General features: G+C 39.4%; 1 protein-coding gene across 7 annotated transcripts in view; it reads left to right on the top strand.

Moving 5' to 3' along the window:
* Positions 1-24,901, top strand: part of FHIT (fragile histidine triad diadenosine triphosphatase) — a 1,448,934-nt gene that overhangs the window by 783,596 nt on the left and 640,437 nt on the right. The window lies entirely within an intron of this gene.

Here is a 24,901-nt window from a genome sequence, read left to right as displayed (position 1 = left end):
TCTGATAGATTTAGCGGAGAGAGGTTACAGAAACTTTTACTTAAAATTGGGTATTGTTTGCAGATTTCAATGAACCACACTTGGCTGTTCCTCACTATTATGGGAGTTAGAGCACTAACTCCCTGCCAAATACATATAATGAGGACTTTGAAAATATTTCCAGGTGGTTCTGTGAAAATGTGCCACTCAGATCTTTTGTGGCAGGAACGAAATTGACTGAAGAACGCAGTCACTGCTTCTGTGAACCCAACATTGTGTCATGCTGAGGGTGCGCTTCCTGTAGCCAACAAATGAAGGCAAATGGGCTAGTAGTACAGACCCATACCTGTGATATGTGTGGTTCTTTCATTGGAAGGCTGGCTCAAAGGCTCCTTGTGGGCCTGGCCAAACCTTTCATGGAATTACCCTGGAGCCCAAGACTCTTCCCACCCAAAACTACTTTCTGCCCTGTCCTTTAGCAGAGTCAGACCTACATCATGGTCTGGCAGCTAGCTCTTTCTGCCTGCTACCCTTCCTTCCCTCTACCCACCATCCCCCATAATACTTCTCTTGCATGTCTAATCCTAACACAAGGTCTGCTGATCTGAGAACCTGAACTCACACAAATAGCACTGGGCTCTGCCTCTAAATGAATTTAAAAGTTACTTTTCTCTTCTGTAATCGAAATTAATCTTCGAACACTTTGGTGGAGGAGAGAACTATCTTCATAGTCAGAAAATGTGTTTATCCATGTGGTTCATTTTCTTTATCTCCTTTAGTGACTACAACATATACAGAAGTTTCCTTGTTGCTGTGGTACATCTTTGTATGTGATCTTGTGGGGTAATAAAAAGGGGGAAAAAAAAGAGAACAAAAAAGCCTCCCCCTTCCAAATTAAACCCAAACATAAGAATAATAATGTTTTCAACTTTCATAGTGATTTTTTTTAATATTCTAGGGGAAAAATAGAAGAGTCCTTTGTTAGTCTATATCCTAAAATTTAATTTTTTTCATTTTAAAAATAATTTGTTGAGATGATGTACATAATAAAGTAGTCATTATGAAGTGAACAATGCAGTTGCGTTTGGTCCATTCTAAATGTACTAATGGAGGCTGTGCACCTCCAACTCCCTCTGGTTTCAAAATGTTTCCATCATCCCAGAGTAAACCCCTTACCTGCGAAGCAGTTTCTCCCCTGCCAACCCAGCCCTTAGTAACCATTAATCTGTGTTCCATCTCTATGAATTTACCAATTCTGGTTATTTCATATAAAGGAACTCCTCCAATAGGTGTACAAATGTATACTCATACATACATACCTGTTGTCTGCTTTCTTTCACTTAGCACCTATAATTGTATTTTTTGTTTACTTCCTAATCAAAAATGTCCTTGGCACTAGTGATCATCTCACCCTGTTTAGGGTTGAATTTCTTTTTTTTTTTTTTTTCAGCACCATCTTCTTCAAAGTCTACGAAGCATCTTTGTTGTGGTTTTTTGTTTGTTTGTTGTTTTTTTCCTATTTTTCCTTCTTGTCCCTCCCTCACAAACTTTGCCAGAAAGTTGTGGGGCTTACTTCTTCCCCCACATCAGATAGCTGTTTCTCTAGATCCTTGTACGAGAGTGACCATGAACTTTATATGCTGGAGTGGCTGTCAGAACACATTAGTGCTTAACTTTCTGAGGGAATAAATAGATGTTTCTAATTCTAAGGGATTTACCCAGATACCAAGAAGTTCAGACTGTGGGTAGCAGGAGCCTGGACTGGTTTTAAAGATTAACTTGGCTTGGCCCCTTGACAATTGTGGACTAAACCTTAGGTCATCATCTGTGACTGTGGCTGATGTTGGGACCAATCACATGGGGAAATAGTTCTGAATATTAAATGAAATGGGATATTGGCCCCAGTTAGTGTGGTCCCTGCCGGGCAGTAAGCTTTTTGTGCTAGCCGTTCTTGTATGTTAGCCATCATTGTAGTCCGTGGTGCTGTGGGGTGGGCTGTGGTGTGGTTGTGGTATAGGGTGCTTGCAGCAGTTGTGGAGTTGATTTTATTTACTACCAGAGCATGTGTGTCTCTGAAGTCAAGGTCTTCGTAAGTCCTGGCAGCCTCCCAAGCAAAAAATAACAACTCCACTCAAGCTGGACAAAAGTACAACAGATAATTCCAAAATTCTATTGTAAATGAATTTGAAGGCAGAATTCTGTTGTTCATTTCTTAGTGAAACTAAGCAATGGAATCCTGCTGCTTGTCAGACATTGTAACTGAAAATGGCTCTTGATCTTGCTATGATTTGCTTTCTTACCTGGTATTCGACTTATCGAGTGTATCTATGTTAGTCTTTTAGCCTTCTCCCCAATCCCTCTAAATTTTTTTTTAAGATTTATTCATTTGAGAGAGAGAGAGAAAGCAGGTACACGCACATGCGTGCACGAACGGGAGGGGCAGAGGGAAAGGAGAGAGAGCATCTTAAGCACGCTCCACACCCAGCATGGAGCTCCACGCAGGGCTCAATCTCATGACCAGGAGATCATGGTCTGAGCTGAAATCAAGAGTCAGACGCTGAACCAACTGAGTCACCTAGGTTCCCCAATCCTTCTTAATTTTTAAATGCTTTTCTCTGTGTTCAGAGCCCGGTTTAGCTTTGTGATGGCTCTCTGCCCAGCTCGTAAACCCATTACCTTTCTCTTCTTTAGAGGCATGACTCATTGACTTTTGCCTCTTAGTATCTTTTATGTCCCTCTTTCTCTTTCCTTATAAAAACACATAGAGTTCTCTTTCCTTTTATAGGAAGGAGTGTGGCAAATGATTAAGAGTGAGGACACTGGATTCTACTCTTAATCCATGCTGTCTAACACTGGGTGCCTCTGAGCAAGGGTTTTAACCTCTCTAAGCTTCAGTGTCTTCATCTATGAAATGGGGAGGTAGTTATGCTGAGGACTTAAGGAGATGAACCATGTAAAATGCTTAGGACAGTTTCTGGCACATGGTCAATGTTATCTAATGATGACGCTCATGATGGTGTGGCTTATCTAGCCTCCTAATTCCTTTCCTTGGTTGAATTTAATCTCAAATATTATTAGCTGTTTTTAAAAGTGCATCTTGGCTCAGACCTTTCTTTTGAATTCAACTTCTGCCTTTTTAACTTCTTTCTGAATAGTTCTACCCCTCACTTAAATGCGACTTCTCCGAAGAGCAGATTGTGTTTTTTTCTAATGTTTTTTTTTTTTATTATATTATGTTAGTCACTATACAGATTGTGTTTTTGACCTTCTCCATCTCTGTTGTCTTAAAGCATCACCCACCTTCAGGTTCATGCAGTGATCTTTGAATACTTGTGAAGAGGTCAATTTCCCACATTTCTAAAATAACCAAGTCCTATATGTTCTCACAAGTTCATCATCATCTGTTAACTTCCATTTCTATGTCCAGGGCCACAAATCAAATCTGAGACACCCCTTCAGGACTCAGGACAGTTTAAGTGATGATGATGACGATAATGATGATAGCATCATAGTTCATGTTTATTAAGCTCTAACTTTGTGCCAGAAACTCTTCCAAGCGTATATAACATGTATCACTTTATTAAATCCTCACAAAAGCTTTCTGACATAGGTACTATTATTTCCATCAGAGCAGAAAAAACTCATGCTCAAAGATGTTTAAAAAAACCTGCGGAAGGCCATGGTACTTAGACTTGGAACCCAGCCCACATGACTCAGGTGCTTGTGTACTTAATGACCCTCCACTGCTTCCTTAGCCTTTCCCCTTCCTTGCCAGTTGCTCTCCCTGCTTCCAGTGCCAGTCCTCTTGAGTTTGGGTGCCATTGCTGCCAGATTCCCATATTACTAATAAGTGCAGTTCCTTGACTGAGAGGATTGGAGGTTGGAGGTAGGGCATGTTACTCAAGCTTAAGTGGGCATACAAATATGCTGAAATTACATATGGAGTGGGTTGATTTGTTTCTCAAAAGGAAACTAAGAGCTGTATCTTGGATAATGTCCCAGAAGCTCCTTGAGTTGGCATTCAAGGCTCTCTTTCAGTTATCCCGCAGTCAGTTCTTTTTAGGCTTTCTCACAATATCCCCCGTCCTACATCTCTGTCCCAGTCAGACGTGTCCATTTTCTGTTCCTCTTGCCTTATACATCCCTCCTCCACCTTCACTCTTGAAGGTTCACCACCATTACCAGATCCTAAGAGGCCCCGACATCCCCCTCCCCGTTTTCTTTCCTGTCCGTTCTCCAAAGTTTACCCTTTGTCCCACCTCCTTTTGATATCTTCGTAGATGACTCTAGGTTGGCAATGAGAGGACTTTCCTCTAACTGCCACAGAACACAAAACAGAGGTGCCAACTCAGTAGCCCACAGGAGCCCTTCAGGATACTTAGTGAAGCTGGCCCATCATTGCCATGGGGGTTAAACAACCCACTGTTGCCAGGTGGCCCGGTTTTTTGAGAGGTAGTAGAAATCTAAATATTTAAGTGCAATCTCATATATTTTTAAAGCTGACAATTAAATGAAAACAGAATTTCCCGGGGGGCAAACAAAGTTTGTTTGGGGGCAGCCACCTGGTTTGGACTTCTGCTAAGGAGTATGTTGTCCCCATTTATCAATTGAAAGTTGCTCGTACTGTCTGCTAGACGGAATTCTCTTTTTATTTGTTCAGAGTTTCCAAAGTTGTTTGGAAGAAATTGACCCTCAGTTGTTTCTTTTGTAAGTTATCTTTTTCCCCCCACAGTAATTAGTACAGAAAATTTTAGAATGATAATGTCATGTAATCAAAGTATTCATTGTAGCACATCGATCATACATGATACCTTGTTTGGGTGCCACCTTCTTTCACAAAAAGTGATTAGAATTAAAAAAAAAATAGCTATTCAGGTAAGACAGCAGTCAAAAGTTTCAAAAGCATTTGGCTTAAAACACACATTTCAATACTTATTAAAATAAATTATCAGGCAACCACTCAATTGCATGTGTTTTGTGAAGAGTTAGGGTTCTCTAACTAGAGAAAATTGGACTGAGTGCTTTCCTCTTTTTAATATTAGAAATGCAGATTGAAAATAAGCTTTTCAAAAAAATTGGATATCCATGTATTGTTATTAAGGTAAACTGAAATTATTTTCATTTTTCAGTTTTGAAGCAAGTAAGTGAATGAAATTTGCAGTTGATGACTTGTAATTACATCGATTTTCATTTTCCTTCTTGGGTATTCTTCAAAGTGACAATGCTTAAAGCAAATGTCACTTGATCAACAGCAGCTTTACAACACCCTAATTGCAGCAGACAGATACACTGTGAGAATGGCAGATGAAAGGCTCTGCCAACTGTTAGGGCTGGTCAACCATCCCACTTGCCTCCGAGTCCCCAAAATCTTGTGCAGTGCTTGACTTTAGTTAAGGGGGGAAAAAAGACATGTTGATGGGGTGGTGGTGGACAACACAGGACCCAGGAAAAATAGAAGGAGCTGACAATCTGTCCAACAAGAGCTGTTCTTCTGGCAGGTGTATCGTATATAGAAGTGACGGTCATTAAAATATGGTTACTTAAGTGAACGATTGCTTGAAATTTGGTCGCATGGTAAAGACCTCATTATAGACCATACTTGGCATGTAAATAAACTTATGTCAAGGGGTAATTAATTTGCTCTCAGGTGGAGTGATTTGGTCACCTGCATTATACAAGTCCAATCCAAAAACTGAAGATGCTTCCTCTTCTCGCATTTTAAAATCTGCCAGGCCAGACACTCGTTTTAGAAACTGTTAGGTGGTTGCCATTTAGAAATTATGAGCAGAAAGCCGATGTGTGAGGACAGATGACAGTGTGAGGAATTATAGACAGAATGTGCCCCTGGGTGTTAACTGAAGCAAGATGCCTCACGATGCAGTTTCTGTCTTCATTTCTGACCATGAATCTTCAAAGGGATCATTACCTAAAATTTGCAGTAAATATCAGAGTGGTAATTCTCAAACTTTTAACATAGATCAGAATTAGCTCAAAAAGCTTAGAAGATCCCAGGCAGTTGGGTGGGCTCTAGCCCCAGAGTTTGGGATACAGCAGGTCTGGGATAGGACCTGAGTGTGAATATTTCTAACACGCTCCCAAGTGGGGCCTATGCTGCTGGTCTAGAGACCACACTTTGCTCACCATTTATATAGAAGACCAATTAGTGAATGCAACTGAATTACTCAATTGAGTGCCTTCGTGAGGAATATACCATTCTGGTGCAAGAAAAATTGAGGTAATTCTCAGGAAATTGCTGCCACACAAAGAACACCAAGCTCACAGAAAGCAGCCAGAGTGGTATTGTGTTCAGAGAATGTGGGTTCTAGGAATGAATATTTTCCACTTGGTAACTTTGTGACATTAAGCATGTTACTGAGACCCTCTGTGCCTCGACCTCCTCATCTGTCAAATGCAGATGTCAGTAGTCTGTACCATGGAATTGTTTGGGGGCTTCCAGGAAAGGGGACAGGAAGAACTTCAAGCTCGGGAGTTGGCATGTGGGGAGGGCTGTCTCATTACATGACGATGTCCATAATATGCCAAAGGGAAGTCATTATATGTGGGTGCATTTATGCCTTCGTCTGTCTGGGCTGCTATAATGAAATATTGCAGACGAGGTAGCTTATAAACAACAGAAATTTATTTCTCACAGTTTCTGGAGACTTGCAGTCTGGGATCAAGTGGCAAGATGGTTGGGTAAGGGCCCTCTTCTGGGTTGCAAACTTCTCATTGTATCCTCACGTGGTGGCAGGGGCTAGGGAGCTGTGGGATCTTGTATATAAGAGCATTCATCCCTTTCATTAGGGCCCCCCCCATGACCAAATCACTTGCCAAAGGCTTCACTTTTTAACATCCTCAGAATCTGCGTGTACGGATTCCAACATGGTAACGTTGTGGGCACACACTCTGACCACAGCAATGCATGTGGGAGAGATTGAGAGGTTATCACTTGTTTTCTGAGGTCCAGGTGTCAGGTTTGAGGCTCCTTGGTTTAGGAGGTTTATCTTGTGCACACAGCTACCTGAAGCAGAGTTCGTCGTCATGTCAGTACTGTTAGTGTGCTTATTTGGGGTTTGATCTCAGATGTGGTCAGGGGTATTTCATGAGATTGTTGACCGTGTATACAGTGCGTTAATGGATGCAGTAGCTGCCGTGACCGGCGGGGACAATGGTGGTCTGTGGGAGAGATGGACCTATAGACAAATGGAGAAAGGGGAGAAATAGAAAGATGGAGAATTAAGAGATGAAGAAAGGGGAGGTCAGAGACAGGAAGGTGAGAGAGAACTAGGAATTCAGGGCTATCGTATCAAAATGCTTTCAAGTTAGGTTAAATGGAGTTTTTTAAGGCTTCTAATGTGTATGCGTCTATCTGTACCATAAGTAGTTAGGTGCCTACTGAGTGCTAGGTGCTGTCCTCTCATATTTTGAGTAGTTCAAGAAATTCTGAGTGTCCCTTTTGTAGGAAGTGTAATGGAAATGGGGGTGACCAACACATAGTTCCTGCTCCCAGGGAGAGTGCAAACTAGTGGAAGAGGAATTGAAGAATAAATAAGATATCCTTATGCAAACGAGGGGGAAAAATAACATTACCAAGTATGGACTTTCTAGAACAGACCTAGTTAGAATCCTGCCTTCAAGCCTAATTAACCATGAGATCTTGGACACGTTGGTTGTTCTCCATGACTCTTCAGTGTTTTCATGGATAGAATGGAGGTGCTTCTGCTTTAGAGAGCTGTTGGTGCATGTAAAGGACTCAGCATGTGCCATTTATTGCATGGCTCACATACTAGGCCCTTCATTAATGAAAGCATGGGTTCCTTGGTCTCTTGGGTGCTATTCTTTTGCAGATAGAGTGGTGGCTTTTAGGCTTGGGTTTTCACCCATGTCTACTGTGATTATAGTGGAACAGAAGAAACTGTGAGAAGAATCAAGAAGTGGAGTGTGAGGTCAAGCCAGATTGAAGGAACATTGCTCTTTACCAGAAGATGTGCAAACCACCTTCTCTGGGTATATGAGAGAACTGGCAGGGCAGTCCATGGGTTTCTATAGAAACCATGACAGAGTGCAGAAAGAGGAACAAGTGATGGGTATAATAACTGTGGGTGCCTTTTTTTTTTTTTAAGGATTTTATTTATTTATTTTGAGAAAGAGAGAGAAAGCATGAACATGGGAAGGATCAGATGGATAGAGAGAATCTCAAGCCGACTCCACAAAGGGAAGGGAGCCTGACTTGGGACCTGATCCCATGACCCCAAGATCATGACCCAAGCCGAAATTCAGAGTCAGATGACCAAGGTGACTGAGCCCCTTAGGTACCCCTATGGGTGCTTTTATAGACACTGTATGGTAAGGTTGCTCTGTCGTTGTCATTGCCTTATCATTATTGCTGAATTGTTTCATGGTATCCTTAGACCTTGAATGCCAGAAAAGTGATTGCTCACAAATACACAGCTCACACCTGGTAGTTGTGGATCTGTGGTTTCAGATCATGGCTGTTTGATGGTAATCAGACGATGGGATCGTAGCAGGGTGAGAAGGAGGGAATCTCCTGGAGGCAAAAGAGACCAGTGACCATGGTCTCTGGAGCTACACTGCCTGGGCCTGGATATTGGCTGGGCCACTTGCTCACTATGTGCCTCAGTTTCCTCATATGTAACACTTGGGTGAGTTAGTTTGTGTCTGGCATTCAGAGCATTGCCTGCTAGCTAGTTACCCCTGAAGGGTTACTTAATATTCCTGTTATTTCACCTAAGGATATTCCCAACTTCTGACAGATCCCCTGGGGCACTGAATAAATGCAAGGTTGACACCCCCTCCCTTTTTTTTTTTTAAAGATTTATTTATTTGTTTTAGAGAGAGGGCAAGAGTGTGTGGGTGGGGAGGCCATGGGGAGAAGAGAAAGAATCTCCAGCAGAATCCCTGCTGAGCATGGAGCCGGATGCTGGCCTCTATCTCACAACCCTGAGATCATGACCTGTGCTGAAACCAAGAGGAGGATGCTCAACGAACTGAGACACCAGGTGGCCTACAAGGTTGACCTCCTAAAAGCAGTACTATAAAATCATATTATATGAATATTTAACTCCTAAGAATTCTATACATACTCTAAGGATAACCAACTTACATGTTACATGTAATCATTCATATGACTGTTCTGAGTTTCTGTTTCTTTTTTTCCTCCTTCTGCATCTTTTTGCTCATTTGTAGTAATAAGTTACCATAAAATGAAGCTTTCACATGGGATCCTTTTTACTTCCTATGTCTGGTGGTGTAGCTTTATTCCACTTAAGAATTGAGTACCCAAAGCTACGTATGCCATACTTCGTGGGTGACTGATTTAAGGCATTGTCCACAGTTACTGAGGCCTCGAGAGCTTCTCCACCATGGGTGGGTTGGCTGGTGGTCTCAAAACTTACTGCTGCCTTGTATTTTTTAATCAGCTTGAGTAGGTATTTCTTCTGTTGTATCTTCAATTGTGGGGTGAAGTAGAGCCAGGGCAGCACGCCAGGATTGGGGGAGGTGGTGGGTCTATAGCAAGTGTTATTTTGCACGCATTTTTAAGTTGAACCCAGGTTCTGTTCTGTTAGCGACTTACCTGTTCATTTTTCTTTGCTCTAATAATAGGTTTTTGCTTAGAAGGCTCTGTCCATCACTGAGCAATTAGAGCAAGATGAACAAATGTAAAAGCTTTGCAGAGTAGAAGGAGGGGATGGCATTGAGCATAATTAGACTTCTGACAATAGGTTTTCATGTAAATGATTTTATTTTTTTGCCAGCGTATAAATACCTGCTAGCTTTGTTCATCTCTCACAGTGTTTATTTTAAAGCATGTGTGTACTTGTTCCCCACATTTGAACAACAGATTTGTTCCATTTTAAAACAATTGTGTATCTGTTGAGTGTGCTGAGGGGCTACTGTGGCTCAGAGTTGTGGTTTTCATTTTTTTATTTTTAGATTTTGTAATTATGTTCTATAGTGATTCAACATGGAGCTAGCCCTTGGCAGTTTCTGTGTAAGTAAAAGTCGGCTTCACCCTTGCACATTTTGTCACTTCCCGCTACAATATCAACATGCAGGCATCAAACATTGGTCCTTTTTTCTTTCCCAAATGCAAAGCTTGAGATTCCTTCTGAAACATTTAATTCATATTTTTAAGTTAGAACTATCATGTCATAGACATCACAACTTCTGTGCCAGATAGTGACTATTTTGGAACATTTTTATTTATTCAATCAAGGCTAGTATTTTATGAAATAATTGACTTGAAAACTCAGAGGCAAAGTGAATTGTTAGAGATGCAAATACTTGCATGCTGTCATTTATTTTCTCAGTAGTATTTCAGATTATTGTATTCAACTATTACTAAAGTGTGAGACCTACCTTCAAAGTACATGTGTTTTCTTCTTCAACTGAAGTCATGATACTTGACTTTTTTTTTTTTTTAATGTTAAAGACTTAAGGAAAAGATGGTTGGAACTGGTGGACACAGCATTTTTTCAGGTTTTAGAATTTAATGGTAGAAAATGCTGAGAAACATTTTTATTTATTCAATCAAGGCTAGTATTTTATGAAATAATTGACTTGAAAACTCAGAGGCAAAGTGAATTGTTAGAGATGCAAATACTTGCATGCTGTCATTTATTTTCTCAGTAGTATTTCAGATTATTGTATTCAACTATTACTAAAGTGTGAGACCTACCTTCAAAGTACATGTGTTTTCTTCTTCAACTGAAGTCATGATACTTGACTTTTTTTTTTTTTTAATGTTAAAGACTTAAGGAAAAGATGGTTGGAACTGGTGGACACAGCATTTTTTCAGGTTTTAGAATTTAATGGTAGAAAATGCTGAGAAACATTTTTATTTATTCAATCAAGGCTAGTATTTTATGAAATAATTGACTTGAAAACTCAGAGGCAAAGTGAATTGTTAGAGATGCAAATACTTGCATGCTGTCATTTATTTTCTCAGTAGTATTTCAGATTATTGTATTCAACTATTACTAAAGTGTGAGACCTACCTTCAAAGTACATGTGTTTTCTTCTTCAACTGAAGTCATGATACTTGACTTTTTTTTTTTTTTAATGTTAAAGACTTAAGGAAAAGATGGTTGGAACTGGTGGACACAGCATTTTTTCAGGTTTTAGAATTTAATGGTAGAAAATGCTGAGAAATATTGACTCTCATCCTGCATGCATATGTGTATGCCCATGACTGAACAGTTCCTGGTAATGAAGAGACAAAGCAAGACAGGGACTAATAAACTATGAGAGGTTAACTCATTGTGTTTGCTTTTTCTTTTCTGTAGTATGTGGGAAAGAAAACAGTGTTACCATGCTCTCATTTGTGTACAAGGATACCAAACCCTCAAATTATAATTCAATTCTCTCAAAGACAATGAACAACTTAACACCATTTAATTCCGCTTTATGCTAAGATGTCTGTTATAAAATCTATCTCTTAAGAAGTATGAAAGTTGTTATTATTCAATAAGTAACAGTGCCTATGGAATTAAAAGAAAAAAACTATCTCCAGAATTGTAAGGCAATTTTGACATAAGCGTTTTCCAGAAAATACTTAGCACTGTAAAGATGGTCACCTTCTGCTTATTTTTTGTAATTAATGTCTTTTTGACATAAGAACTTGATCCAATAATATTTATGCTGAAGATAGATTATAAAGAAAATGAAATCTATTCATCTGGGAGACAAAATGAATAAGGACTGAACAAATAACAAAACAGCCTCTGCTGAAAAACATTATTTTTACTAATAGATGTATCTCTTCACTCTCTAAATGTCAATTGTGCCTTCATTTAAGCTTGAAATCTGTGAACGGACAGCAGACTTTTTATTATTATTATTTTTTTTTCAGCAGCTCATGTCCATGCAGATTTTAAGTCTTTAAATAATCAAGTAAGTGATAGTGATCACACATAGATTTAGGGTATGCTTTTCAATCTCAGAATTATTGACACTTGGGGCTAGCTAATTCTTTGTTGTGAGGGGACTGACCTGTGCATTGGGCTGTCCAGCAGCATCCCTAATGTGCTCCCACTAGATGCTAGTAGCATCCTCACCCCCAAATGTGAACACTGAAAGTATGAATAAACATTGCCCAATACCCCAAGAAGTGAGAAAGGGGCAAAATTGTCCCTGGGTTGAGAAACACTGCTCTAGAGATGGGGACAGGAATATTTAATTCGAGTTTTCAGTGTTTTCTCTTTTATTATCAATCACAACTATGACTGGCAAGTCATTAAGGCCATTATAAGCTGAGCTCTAACCCAGTGGTCATAGCCAAAATAAACTGCGTCTCTTTGGCCTCATGGAAGCTCTAGGAATTCACTGGAAAGTAAGCACAAAAGACACTCTTTGTCCCTACTCATTTTTCCAGCAGTATACGTTCTTACTCCTCTGTTTTCAGTGCCAATTCATTTTAGTAACACAACCCAAATGGTTTAGAATTGCAGTAGGTAATGGATAATCTACCTACTAAGTAGAGTTCATTTCTTCCTATTGAATGAAAATGAGAAATGAGAAATGCCGCTCTAGATGCCTGTGCACCACTGAATTTGATTTGACAAGCTAATCATGACATCAGCAAGAGGTCCGTGGAAGGTAAAGGTGGCGTAGTAGGGAGTAGAGGCAGCGTCCGGGGAAGATGATTGCTAATAATAGCTAGAGCCTGATTTCTCATTTTCTGCCTCCTTCCAAATGCATGTTGTGTTTGCCTGATGTGCTTGTCATTTAGAAATTTAGACTAGACCAGATGCTGCATTTGAAATGTTGTACACAGTACTGTTTGGTTTACCAAAGGCCTGTTGGAGTCACAGTATCCAAAAATGATTTCTAAGTGAGGGGGAAGATCTCTGATTAGATTGAGTTCCATCAGGGAAGAATATGGACTCTAGATTGAAGCCCTTAACAATGGCTCAGTTGTTTACTTAACAAAAAAAAAAAAAAAAAAGAGAGAGAGAGAGAGAGAGATGGATAAGTTTTTTATGTAGATAAATAGCCATTTAAAAAATCACATTGGTATTATCTGTATCACCAATTTGTAGAGTATTTTCTGATTTAAGTAATAAGACTGGTCTGTTTTGGACTAGGATCTAGATTTTGATCAGGGGTGTTATCAAATACTTATTTAACTCTGAGTGCCTGGGGGAATTACTTCTTCCACGACTTGTTTGAAATGTCATGTGAAAAAACATGGGTTATTTCTAAGATTTGGTGCTCTTTGGTTTTAGATATTTGACCGTTTAATATTGATGCTAGTCGAAGGTCTTAGGAAGTGTACTTGTCATATGTGGCTACCACTCCTCATTTCTTTATCTCAGAGAGACATCACTGTTCCAGTCACTGCACTTTTTTCCCCCTGCATTTTACTCCAGGATGCCAGTTCAAATTGACCATTGTTGGCATATGATGGGTTGGTCTTGATTTAAACCCTGGTCGAGGTTACATGTTGGGAAAAGTTACTCTAGGCCAGAGCTGAACTATATTTGCACTGTCCAGTATGGTAGCTGATGACATGTGGCTACATGCGGCCATTGAAAACTTGAAATATGGTGAGTTGACTACAGAATGGAAATATGCATTTAATTAATTAATTACATTTAACAATTTATTTAATTAAATGTAAATAGACTCTTGTAGCTACCAGGTATGATGTTGGACAGCACAGCTCTTGTCATTGAGAAAATTTACTGAGACACTGTTTTGAACCAAGATTGTGGTTACTCTGGGTCTTCCAAACAGACCACACCAACAGTGACAGAGCACTTGTCACAATTATCACAGCCATGAGCCCTTAGGCTAGCCACCTGGGCAGAGGCAGGAGAATGACTGTATATGTGAGCAATCCTAGTGAGTTGCGATTGCAGAAGTCTGATTTCTAGAGGCCTAATATTAAACAGAGGCATCTCTGATACTGAAAGGGAGAAGGGGAGTCAATGCATGCAAATATTTTTAAATCTACTCTCTTACCAATTCTTTGAAATTATGTCTATGCAGTAGAATACCTCTATGGGTTTTTGATGTTTTGTGTATACTATTTTTCCCCTCATATTATCTGCTAAGCAATTTAGCACACCTCTGCTAAACTGGGGAGGAATCTTTGGGGCCAATCACAGGAACCGAATTTTGGGTAGTGTAGAATCATTTGTGTATGACATGAAAGAGCAAGGTGTTATCTATGAACTATTTGGTTATAGGATAAATCATGGAGTTTCAAAAGATGCTAGGTCTTTGGTCATGACAGTAAGTACCAGTAATGTGGGAAACAAAGGCAGAAGGAAATGTAGATAAAATTAAATGTCCATATAACCTGCAGCCCATTGAAAAAACTTGAGGGGCACCTGGGTGGCACAGTCATTAAGCGTCTGCCTTCAGCTCAGGGCATGATACTGGCGTTATGGGATCAAGCCCCACATCAGGCTCCTCTGCTATGAGCCTGCTTCTCCCTCTCCCACTCCCCCTGCTTGTGTTCCCGCTCTTGCTGGCTGTCTCTGTCAACTAAGTAAATAAAATCTTTAAAAAAAAAAAAAAAAAAGAAAAAACTTGAGGTAGGCGGAGTATAATGTACCTCCAGGAAGCTCCTAACTGTATTAATGTTAATGCCTTGCTAGAGGGAAAAACAACCTTAGTTTGACAATAACAAGGCCTCCTGTATCCAGTGAATCTTCTTTGGCATATGAAAATCCTTTTGGAACTTCCCTTATCTTTACTTCCCCCCACCCCAAAGTATATCATCACTTGCCCCTCATAATCCTGGGGCAGCAGAAGGCAGCAGGGGGCAGCAGCAGCTCTTTCTGCCCATGGGTCCTGTCCCTCTGCTTTAATAAAACCACGATTTTGCACTGAAGACCTCTCAAGAATTCTTTCTTGGCCGTTGGCTCTGGACCCCACCAACCTCACCTATATATTCAAAAACTACATTACCAGGAACCACTCTGTGTGGCTCTTTTGATATGTAGTTGTCATCCTGGTGGCCCTGGGAAGTGACTTAAGTTTATAAATGCCTTTGAGTTTATAAAGCTTCCAGTCATGCTCATGCTTGGACCAAGACATTGCTGGTCCCCTGTTCTCCGGTGGGTAACATGTATTGAACAGAATCACTTAAGAGACCTCCTTCCACATCTGCCCTATCAGGTGAAAAGGCTATAGTGCTTGGAAACTGGTAGTGATAATAATTGATGTTTGGTTTGTTTTTCTAATATGTGTCTGAAAAGGTGGAAAATATTTATATTGCAAGACAATTAAGCTTTGACATGTATGAAAGGATTGAAGATACTCACAGAAGCACTCTTTCTTTTTTTTTTTAAGATTTATTTGAGAGAGCAAGCGAGCAGGGGGAGGGGCAGAGGGAGAGGGAGAGAGAGAGAATCTCAAGCAGACTCCCCACAGAGCAGGGAGCCCCACCACTGGGCTCCATCTAATGACCCTGAGCTCATGACCTGAGTTGAAATCAAGAGTTGGATGCTTAACCACCCAGGCACCCCTCACAGTAGCACTCCTCTAAGAGCCTTTTTAAAATTAAGAAAAGATTTTCACTTTTTTCTCTTTTTCCAAGGAAGTTGCAAAATCTTGAGAAGTTACCCTGAGTCTCAGTGTTCTCACTATAAAATGAAAAGGAGACCACTGAACCCTTAGGGGTACTCTGAGACTTACGTAGATAATAAATGCATAGATTCAGCATCATGTGTAGACCACAAAAATTGCTTCATAAATTATAGCTATTGTTATAGATGTATCTTAAAGGTTATATATTAACTAAGACACAATATTGTAAATCCAAACACAAAAAGACCTAGAAATGCTCTTGGTAAAGGGATACTGGGGTAGGTGTTTCTTTTCTTTTTCCCCATTCTTTTGTAATGCAAATCAATCTCCCTTAATTTCATTTGTTTTGTAAATTAAGAGATTCCTCTACCAGGTGTTCCAAAAGCTGGGCCCATCCCTACCTCTCCAAAATGGCACTCCGAAACCTACCAGATGGTTTATTGTAACAACAAATAGGCGTCTCTTCAATGCTATTGTCCGATTATACATAATCATGCTCTAATAACTTAAAAATACTTATGCCATTTCTTTATATTGATGAGCTGCTCTGAATGCTGGAATAAATAGCATGCCATGGATATAGCATGCTTTTCCTGTTGAGCCAACAGTACTCAGTTTTCCAGTTACGAAAAGACAACAGTTGAAGTGTTACCACTAACTTAAGTTGAAGTTTTAGTATTATGAAAATATAGTTCCCTCAGAAAAATGGCATGCTGGGTATTTTCATAATTAATTAGTGCCCCAAATTTTCTGCATTGAGTATCAATAGTGTTTGAATTAACTAGGTAACTTTTTTAGTTATTCACTTCCTCAAAGTGACATTTTAGGGGAATTTTGATTAATTTGACCTATTTCATCTAGGAAGTTGGAGTCTGATTGTTAAGAATTATCTGGGAAAAATGCTTTTCTTTTGGGCAGAAGGACACATTTAATTTTAAAATGAAACTATTCCTTATGGACTCAGGGAGCCTGTGAATTAATGCAGGAATTGATATTAGGATAAAATCTTAAACAATTAGGGGTAAGTATCTAAAACTCAATTAACCTTTAACAGTTCACCCCATAGCCGTAGCATGCTCTCATTTTCATTGCTGTGGGATTAAATGGATTCTTTATCGTTATAAGACCAGACAAAAGTCAAACTCTGCAAGACCAGTTTTAGTCAGAGCACATTTGCGATTCTCCAAGGATGGGGATGTATACCACTTACTTGATTTGTAGTGCTTTCAATAGGTAATATTCTCCTTCCTGTTGGTGCTTTATTTTTTATGAATCCATGCTGAATCTACCTTCAAGTTATTTTGTGATAATGAAATGAACTTCCTAGTCTGGGCTTCAAGGCCCAGATTCTTGTAACAATCACCATGATCTCCGCATTACTTGCAGGGTCCGTGAGTCTGAAGGTCAGGCATTGCTAAGGATATCCAAAGACATTTTTCATTTTTTGGAAGCCAAAAAAAAAAAAAAAAGCCAAATGTCACACCCATCCTGAAATTACCTTAATAGTAAAATAATTTTATCATATTAGTTTGACATGTTAAACCTCTGTAGGTTGTTCTGTGCTTTTGACAAATAACTTCCCTTGCTTAAATTATTGCTGAGGGATGATAGGACTTGGCAGAAATTTCTTAGGGTTTCAGCCTCCGAATGATCAATTTAAATGTCTATACCCATCTCAAGAAGAGACGTGAAAGCGCCACGTGTACCCTGATGGTCTCGGTGTGTAAGCTTTCCCTGGTCGGCCTTCTGAAGAGAGAGGTACGCACTGGAAGAAGAACATTGTGACACAAGTTATAATTGGATGATTTCCCATCACTCTTCATAATGAGGCTCTTTGGTTGATACGGTGGGTTTTAATAATGATGGCCTCCATATTTAAAATATCGACATTACATACTGTATCACGCTAATACATTTTCCTTGCATGTTCAGCGTTGACAAAGAATAACTATTGAGCATTTGTGTCTGGAGAAGTTAACGTATTTAAGAGGATTTAAGAAAATTAGCTACCATGATCTAAAGATAAAGTATTCGTTTCAACAAGTAGGGAGGGACAGCTTCTCTGTGTCAACTCTCTCCTACATCCTGAGCTAAATTGTGGATTTGTTTTGCATTGCATTTTTTCTTCTGCAGAGGAGTGTCATCATTTTCACAGCCAGAACAGATTTTAGAGTAAAATAGAAGACTCTTTTCCGAAGGCAGCTGTGTTTGTATGTGTGTGTTGTGTGTATGTGTGTGTTTAGGAAAAATCTGTGGCAAACACATTTCCCACAGATTTTGATAATTTTTGGTACCACTTTATGGACTTTATCAGAAAGTTCACACCTTGTAAACAGCTAATCTTCTGATTTTCTTCCTTCCACCTTCGGTATTCACATATCCAACAGATTAGTATCTGATAATATATGATTAAAATAAGGAAAGGTTTTATTTAAATGGTAAGTCACTCAGTCAACAGCTCTTTGCATTGCCACTATGTTTCAGGCATGAACTATCATGGTGGGATCGAGAAAGTTTTGATAGTTTCATGGGGAAGAGGGTCATTAAACAAACAACTATTAACACTTTATAACTGCGAATGCCATCCAGTGCTGCCAAGGAGACACAGAATACGCATGAAGTACAAGGCTGGAGGCTTTGTCTTGCTGGGATTTTGTATGGTAACCACTAGCCACATATGGCTACTTCAATTTAAATCCAATTCATTTTATTTTTTTTATTTCAACATAAAATTTAAATTTATTTAATTTAATTAAAATAAAGTAAAACTTAAAATTCCCTCCTTCAGTCATACTATCACATTTCAAACACTCCGGGGTCCCATGTGGCAACCATGTTGGACAATACAGACCTAAAATACTTCCATCATTGTGGACAGTCATGTTGCATGCATTACAGCTAAGGTTCTGAGAGGCCCTGTCTGCAGAGCAGGTCTTTAGGCTTACATATGATATCTAAGTAGGCAGTGACCCTATGAAAACTTGGAATAGAAGAGAGAAAAGTCCTGGCAGAGGAAAGCTCCAGTGTATGGAAGTAACTTGAATTAAACTTGTGCTGTTGTGTTTGCAGAATGGCATTACTCCTATTCCCTGCATCCCTGTTTTAAGGGGATATAATAGTATCACTACTCTGAATATTACTGCAACCATGCAAAAGCAAGTCCTATTGGGCTTCTGCTTAAGGATGGTATTATGTTCGAAGACTAATGAATATGACATCCAAAGTCACTGAAAAGCATTTTAAAATCTTTAATTTTTGCTTCAAATAACAAAGGAAGAATTCTTTTGTATTATAAAGTGATATCATTTAACATTTTTCTCTCCCTTGTCTTACTACCACTCACCACTGCTACTCTTAAAGTCTCCTTGCTTCTTCCAGAATCCCACATGTCTTACAAATCTTCTCTAACTCAGCTCTCAGCTCTTCATTACATGCATTAACTTGTCCTGTTAGTGATTTTTTTTTTTTTTCATTTTCCTCCCTCATATCCCATTAATTGACTGTTGGACAACAAAGAAAACTGTAAGAACTGGTTCAGTGAGTAGCGGTCTCTTCTCCTAAACAGACTTTTTCAAAAAGACACTGCCACACAGCTATTATCCCATCCCAATATGAAAGAAACATTCCAAATGCTTATGGGAAAATTGATTATATTTGGTCTTGACTTTGAGCTCTGCAGGTTTTCGAATCAAGTTGTTACTTCAGTATGGATATTTTTCAGTCCCATGCTGGAATTCCTTTCATGTAAATGTCATTACTTTGCCCAAGCGACTGTATTGTAGAAAATTAAAGATTTTAAAATGCTTTTCAGTGACTTTGGATGTCATGGGTTTGTCTAATTTTTTATTTGCTTAGCACACTGGAGGCAAGAAAGCTAGGATGGAAGACTCCATTGACCATAACTTTGAGTCTCCAAACTCTGTTATTAGAACTCCAAGGGTCATGGTTTTTTGGTAAAAGATATGCTGTCACTAAATTTAGCACTTTTAGTCCAGTTCAGAGTAAAACCTTACAGAATTGTATTTGCATGGGAGGAAGTTGATTTTGAATCAGTGGAAGTCCAAGTGATTAAGTATTGTTGAAATATAGGGATTTATTATTTTCAATTGCAAAAACCAAGTATAGACTTTGTTGCTCAGCACACATTTTTAATAGGTCTTTTGAAATGATTAAGTGAGAATTGTTTATAATTAAACCTTTGAGTTGTCCTTTTGTTAAGTTACTAAAGATTTGAGATTGACTTGTTGGCTTAATTCCTTTGTTTTAAACATCCGGCAGGGTCAAATCTTAATTATGTTTTACGTATGAAAAAATAATTGGGATTCATGAACATATTCCAGTATTGCATACATACCAAGAAGAACCAAAACCATTAATTTTTCAAAAACCGTATGTAATAATCCTGGGGCGCCTGGGTGGCTCAGCTGGTTAAGTGGCTGTCTTGGGCTCAGGTTGTGATCCAGGAGTCCCAGGGTGGAGTCTGGCTCCCTGCTCAGAGGGGAATCAGCTTCTCCCCCCACCTCCCCCTGCTGCTGCTTTCTCCTTCTCACTCTGTCTCGCTCACACTATCTTCCTCAAATAAATAAAATCTTAAAAAAACCCCAAACCCACAAATGTAATAATCCTAATATAAGAGTCGCCATGTGCGACAGATTCTACTTTCTGTGTGGCTCATATCCTTTCACTTCTCTTCCTCAGTTGCGGGATCACTTGCCTAGGCAATAGTCTCATTAGCCTCTCTGTCTTCAGTTCTGCTGCCTTGAACAAATTCTCACATGCTTCCAAGTCTGTTTGCATGAGGAATTTGAAATCGAGATTTAAGAATGACAGTTTAGTTATACATTGGAAGCTGAGGGAGTTCCATCAAATGTGCACTCTGCTTTCCTTAGATTGCTTATTATTTGTGGTGGTTTTTCCCAGTAATTAATGGGCATTATGGGGATAACCACTGCCCTCCTCACTGTCACCAAGAATTGCTGGATCTGTGCATTGAGCCAGGGAGATGTGTTAAAACAAGTGATCACGACCATTTCCTGCTTCTAAAACCTTTGATGTCTTCCCATTGCTTTCAGCATAGAGTTCTAAGTTAAGATGTTCTCTGAGCTCCTATGATGGTGGCCTGCTTATTCTTTGACCTACTCCCACACCATTCTGCCTTGTTCTCTGTACTGCAAACACACTGGCCCTCTCTCTCCTCATACATGACAAGCTTCTTCCCATTTGATGCTGCTGTCTATCTGGAAGTTCATCCAGCCCTCCTGATTCTTTGGGTCTTAGCTTAAATGTGACTTTCTCAGGTCATTCTGCTCTGATTCGATCCTCACACATTCTCCCCACCCACCAACTATGCTAGGTCAACTCAATCATCTCCCTCATGGTAATGATCACAATTGTAATCAGAGCACTACAGACTTAATGATAAAAGGAATGTCTCCCTTCTCTGCTAGACTAAAACCTCTTGAAGGCAAGGACAAGGTTTAGACAGGTTATGTTAGTATCCCCAGCACCCAAAGCTGTGTCTGGCACATAAAATCCATTTATTAACTATTAGTGGAATAAATAAACTTAGTACAATTTTGGAGACACTTTGAAATTTTGATTTGATAAATCCTCTCTATTTGATTATGAAACTCAACACCAGCAAATTAAATTCCTCACTATTGACTTAAATCTTTATCACCAGCCTAAGTCATTTGATTTCCACTCTAAATGTACTGAACTCAATATCAAAAGAAACTTTAATTTCAGAAGAAGTGCGCTGATCATATCAGCCACCAGACATTTTTTTTTTAAGTCTGTGGGCAAGTAGGAGTCCCAGATAAGAAAGACACAAAAGACATCCTAAAACATATTGAGTACCGAAGATAAAAGAGGCAGCTTATTAAAAAGAGGTTAATGCATATTGAAGTAGATGTCGCTAATTTCATATAATTTTGCTGTCAGGAAGTCAATAGCTTTGTTCATTGAAGTAGATGGACCAGAATTTGTCCTTATGACTCTCTTGGTCTTGGACCAAGAATTTAGAATCCATGTGTGGGCATGTGTTGGAGGTGGAGGAGAGAAAGGAGACAAAGAAGAGAAGTAAAAAATAAAATGAAATGGAGATAAGCAAAGGGACTAATGACGTTAAATCTGTCCTTGGACATAATGTTCCAAACAGGCAAGTTATGGAGGCACCACAACCCTAGATTAATCCCCCACTAATGTTCCCACAAAATTCCCAGAATATGAAGTATTTCTCAGGGAAAGAAAAAGGTGGTGGTGAAGGGGTCTCTTCATTTTTATGACTTCTCGGAGAAAGAATATTTAGCATTCCCCAGTCTTGCTGGGCTGGAAACAGCATTTCCAGGTCCCAAGCACTGACAGCTCTAGGAATACCTCAGATACCATTCGGGCAAAGTTAGATGAAGCATTTAAACCGTTCGGGAACCTCCACCAGGCAGCAATTCTGTCATGCCCTCTTGGCAACTCGTAAGCTCAAAGGTCTGATGGTCTAAAAATAGACACATTATCACTAGCAGGACCTTGACAGTTTCTACATAATCATGAGGGTCCCATTGTGAAAAGAAAGTAGAATATTAATGGGATAGTTAAAGAATCCTACCTTTCACTTACCTGTTAGATAAACATTTTGAGTTAAAAAAAAAAAAATCCACCGCATCCAGATTAAGTTCTCAAGTAACCATTGCTCCTCTTCTCCTTTTCCTCCTGCATCCTTCTCCCACCTTTGCAGACGACCATCAAACAACCTAATGAACAGCTATCTGGGTGCATTTTCTACAACGTGTTTCAGAAATAGTGTCGCAAATTTTCTAAATTAAATCGTAGAAAAGAATGATAACTTTAATATTAGAAATTATTATTGCTTCTCAGTCCAATAATATTGAAAAATAAAAGGCTCTGTAGCAATTGCTGCATCATCTTAGCTAAACGTGACTGCTGACAAGGGCACACTCTATGTACTTCTAGTTACGTTGGACTGCTTTGATTTAACCCTCCTCATTTCCTCTGAGAAGGTTTACTCCGCTAAAAAATGCATTTTTAATAGAGATTTTATTATAAAGCATGACCTCTGTTTCTCTCACAAATGATTCTAATACCATTTTGATTCAAACCTGGCCATGTTAAAGCTGGAAGGAGCATTAGAGGTTGTCTAGTTTTATTCTGTGAATCGGAAGCTAGGGTCAGAGGCAGGAGTGGAGCCTGGGTCTTTTTTCTGGAGTTTCGTGGTGCTTTTTCTTCCTCTCCACCTCTAGGTTGCCTCTTCTGTACAAAAAAACAATAACATGTACCTCATAGCATTTTCCTGAGACTAAATGAGACTCTACAGGTGAAACAACCAAGACACTGCTTCACATACAATACGTGCTCAGTAAGGAGTAACTAAAATTGATACCGCTAATATTATTGGACGTTCAAATGTTAACTGAGCATCTACCACAGGCTTTGAAAAGGCATCTGTCCTAATGGTGCGGACCCACCCTAAGCTCTCCACATTGCCCCTGGTACCAGATCTCCACGAGCAGGGTATAGTGGGGCAGTCCGCTAGGACAGTACCTTCCCTGGCTTGTTCCTTTATCAAGCAAGTATAAGGCTGAGAGAGAAGCTTGAGGTTAGAAATGATTGAGGATTTGGAAAGTCCAGATTTGCTAAAGATACTCATTAGGGTAGATCCATGCTCTTAGGTTGCCAATTCAAATATTTTAGAATGATTACAGAAAATTTTTTAATTACTTGCCAGAGGATCATCACAAAATAAGAGGAAAACCTCTTGTCTCTGGATTTAAAAAAATGTACAGTTAACAGTGTACAGTTAACTCATATATAATTCATATAGTTACAGTTATATAGTTATATATACACCGAGTTGACTCCTGAACAGTGAGAGGCACTGACCCCCCTCCATGCAGTTGAAAATCCACGTATAACTTTTGACTGCCCAAAAACTTAACCACTAATAGCCTACTGTTGACCAGAATCCTTGCAAATAATGTAGACCATCAATTAGCACATATTTTGCATATTATTATGTACTGTAGTCTTATAATAGCTGTTTTTCTTAACTTTTTTTTGGTATTTCTTTTTTTTAAGTTTTTATTTATTTAAGAGACAGAGTGAGAGAAAGAGCATGAGAGTGGGATAAGGGGCAGAGGGAGAAGCAGACTCCCCCTGAGCAAGGAGCCCGATGCGGTACTTGATCCTGGGACTCTGGGATCACGAACTGAGCCGAAGGCAGACGCTTAACTGACTGAGCCACCCAGGCACCTTTGTATTTCTAAGCTATGTGATTTGTCTGTGAGCTGTTTTCCTATCAAATTGTTGCAAATCTTCAAAAAGTTCTTTCAAATTGTTGCACATATCCAAAAACTTTTCCAGTATATTTATTGAGAAAGTCTACATATCAGTGGACCCAGGTGGTTCAAACCCGTGTTGTTCTAGGGTCAACTATATGATATATACTATATATACATACACACTATGCAATATATGTGGTGAGCTAAGGAGCAGATAAATATGAAAATGTGTCTGTTCATATGTTAAAGAAAGAAAGAAAATACAGGTAGTGACTGGTCATCAAAATAACTAGACACTTTTTAAAAATATTTTTAAGAGCCGGTTGTCATACTGATGTTGCTTTCAGTAGCCTCCATCACAGCCACGGGCAGCACCCCACACTTCAGAACCGACATTTATTGCACTTGCAGTGTTCCCTCGTACTTTAATTGAAGTGGACATTTTTTTTCTGTAACTCATCTGTCATCCAGTGTTTTTTGGAGGTACACTTTGGGTGAAGCGTTATACTAGATCATGGTTGAGTACAGATGTATTTGTTACATTTCCTTTCCATAAGGCATTGACAATCTAGTAGGGAACCAACAGGTCATTTCAGAGGTAGTATAATAAAAGAAATGGGTTAGGACAGAAGAGAGGCTCAAGGAATCAGGTTGCTGTACCTCAGGAGCTCGGAGGAGGAGATGTTTGATCTTAGTCCCAAAGATGAGCAGGAATTTAGTCTCAGGCAGGTGGTCTCTGGCTTGTGAAAAGGGTTGAGGTCTTGAAGCAATATCACCCATTCACCTTCAATCAGTTTGGTGTGGCTACGATGTAAATTTTCAAGGAGGAGTCATTGAACCTAAGGCAGGAAAGATGGGATGCAGTACAAGTAGTATAAGCTTTATTCTGGAGATTTGGGGGGAGTATTTGTGGATTTTAAAGCAGGAGGATGATGTGGTCAAGTTGGTGACTCAAGAGCTGCAATGTGGAGAGATTGGAGGGGAAACCAGTTTGAAGGCTGTGGAAATAGATTAAGTGAGTAATGGGAAAAGTTAGCAGTAGAGCAGTGATCTAAACAAGGGGCTGA

This window comes from Ailuropoda melanoleuca, chromosome 4 (genome assembly GCF_002007445.2).
Source record: "Ailuropoda melanoleuca isolate Jingjing chromosome 4, ASM200744v2, whole genome shotgun sequence".
Classification (NCBI taxonomy): domain Eukaryota; kingdom Metazoa; phylum Chordata; class Mammalia; order Carnivora; family Ursidae; genus Ailuropoda; species Ailuropoda melanoleuca.
This window is presented reverse-complemented; position numbering and strand designations above follow the sequence as displayed.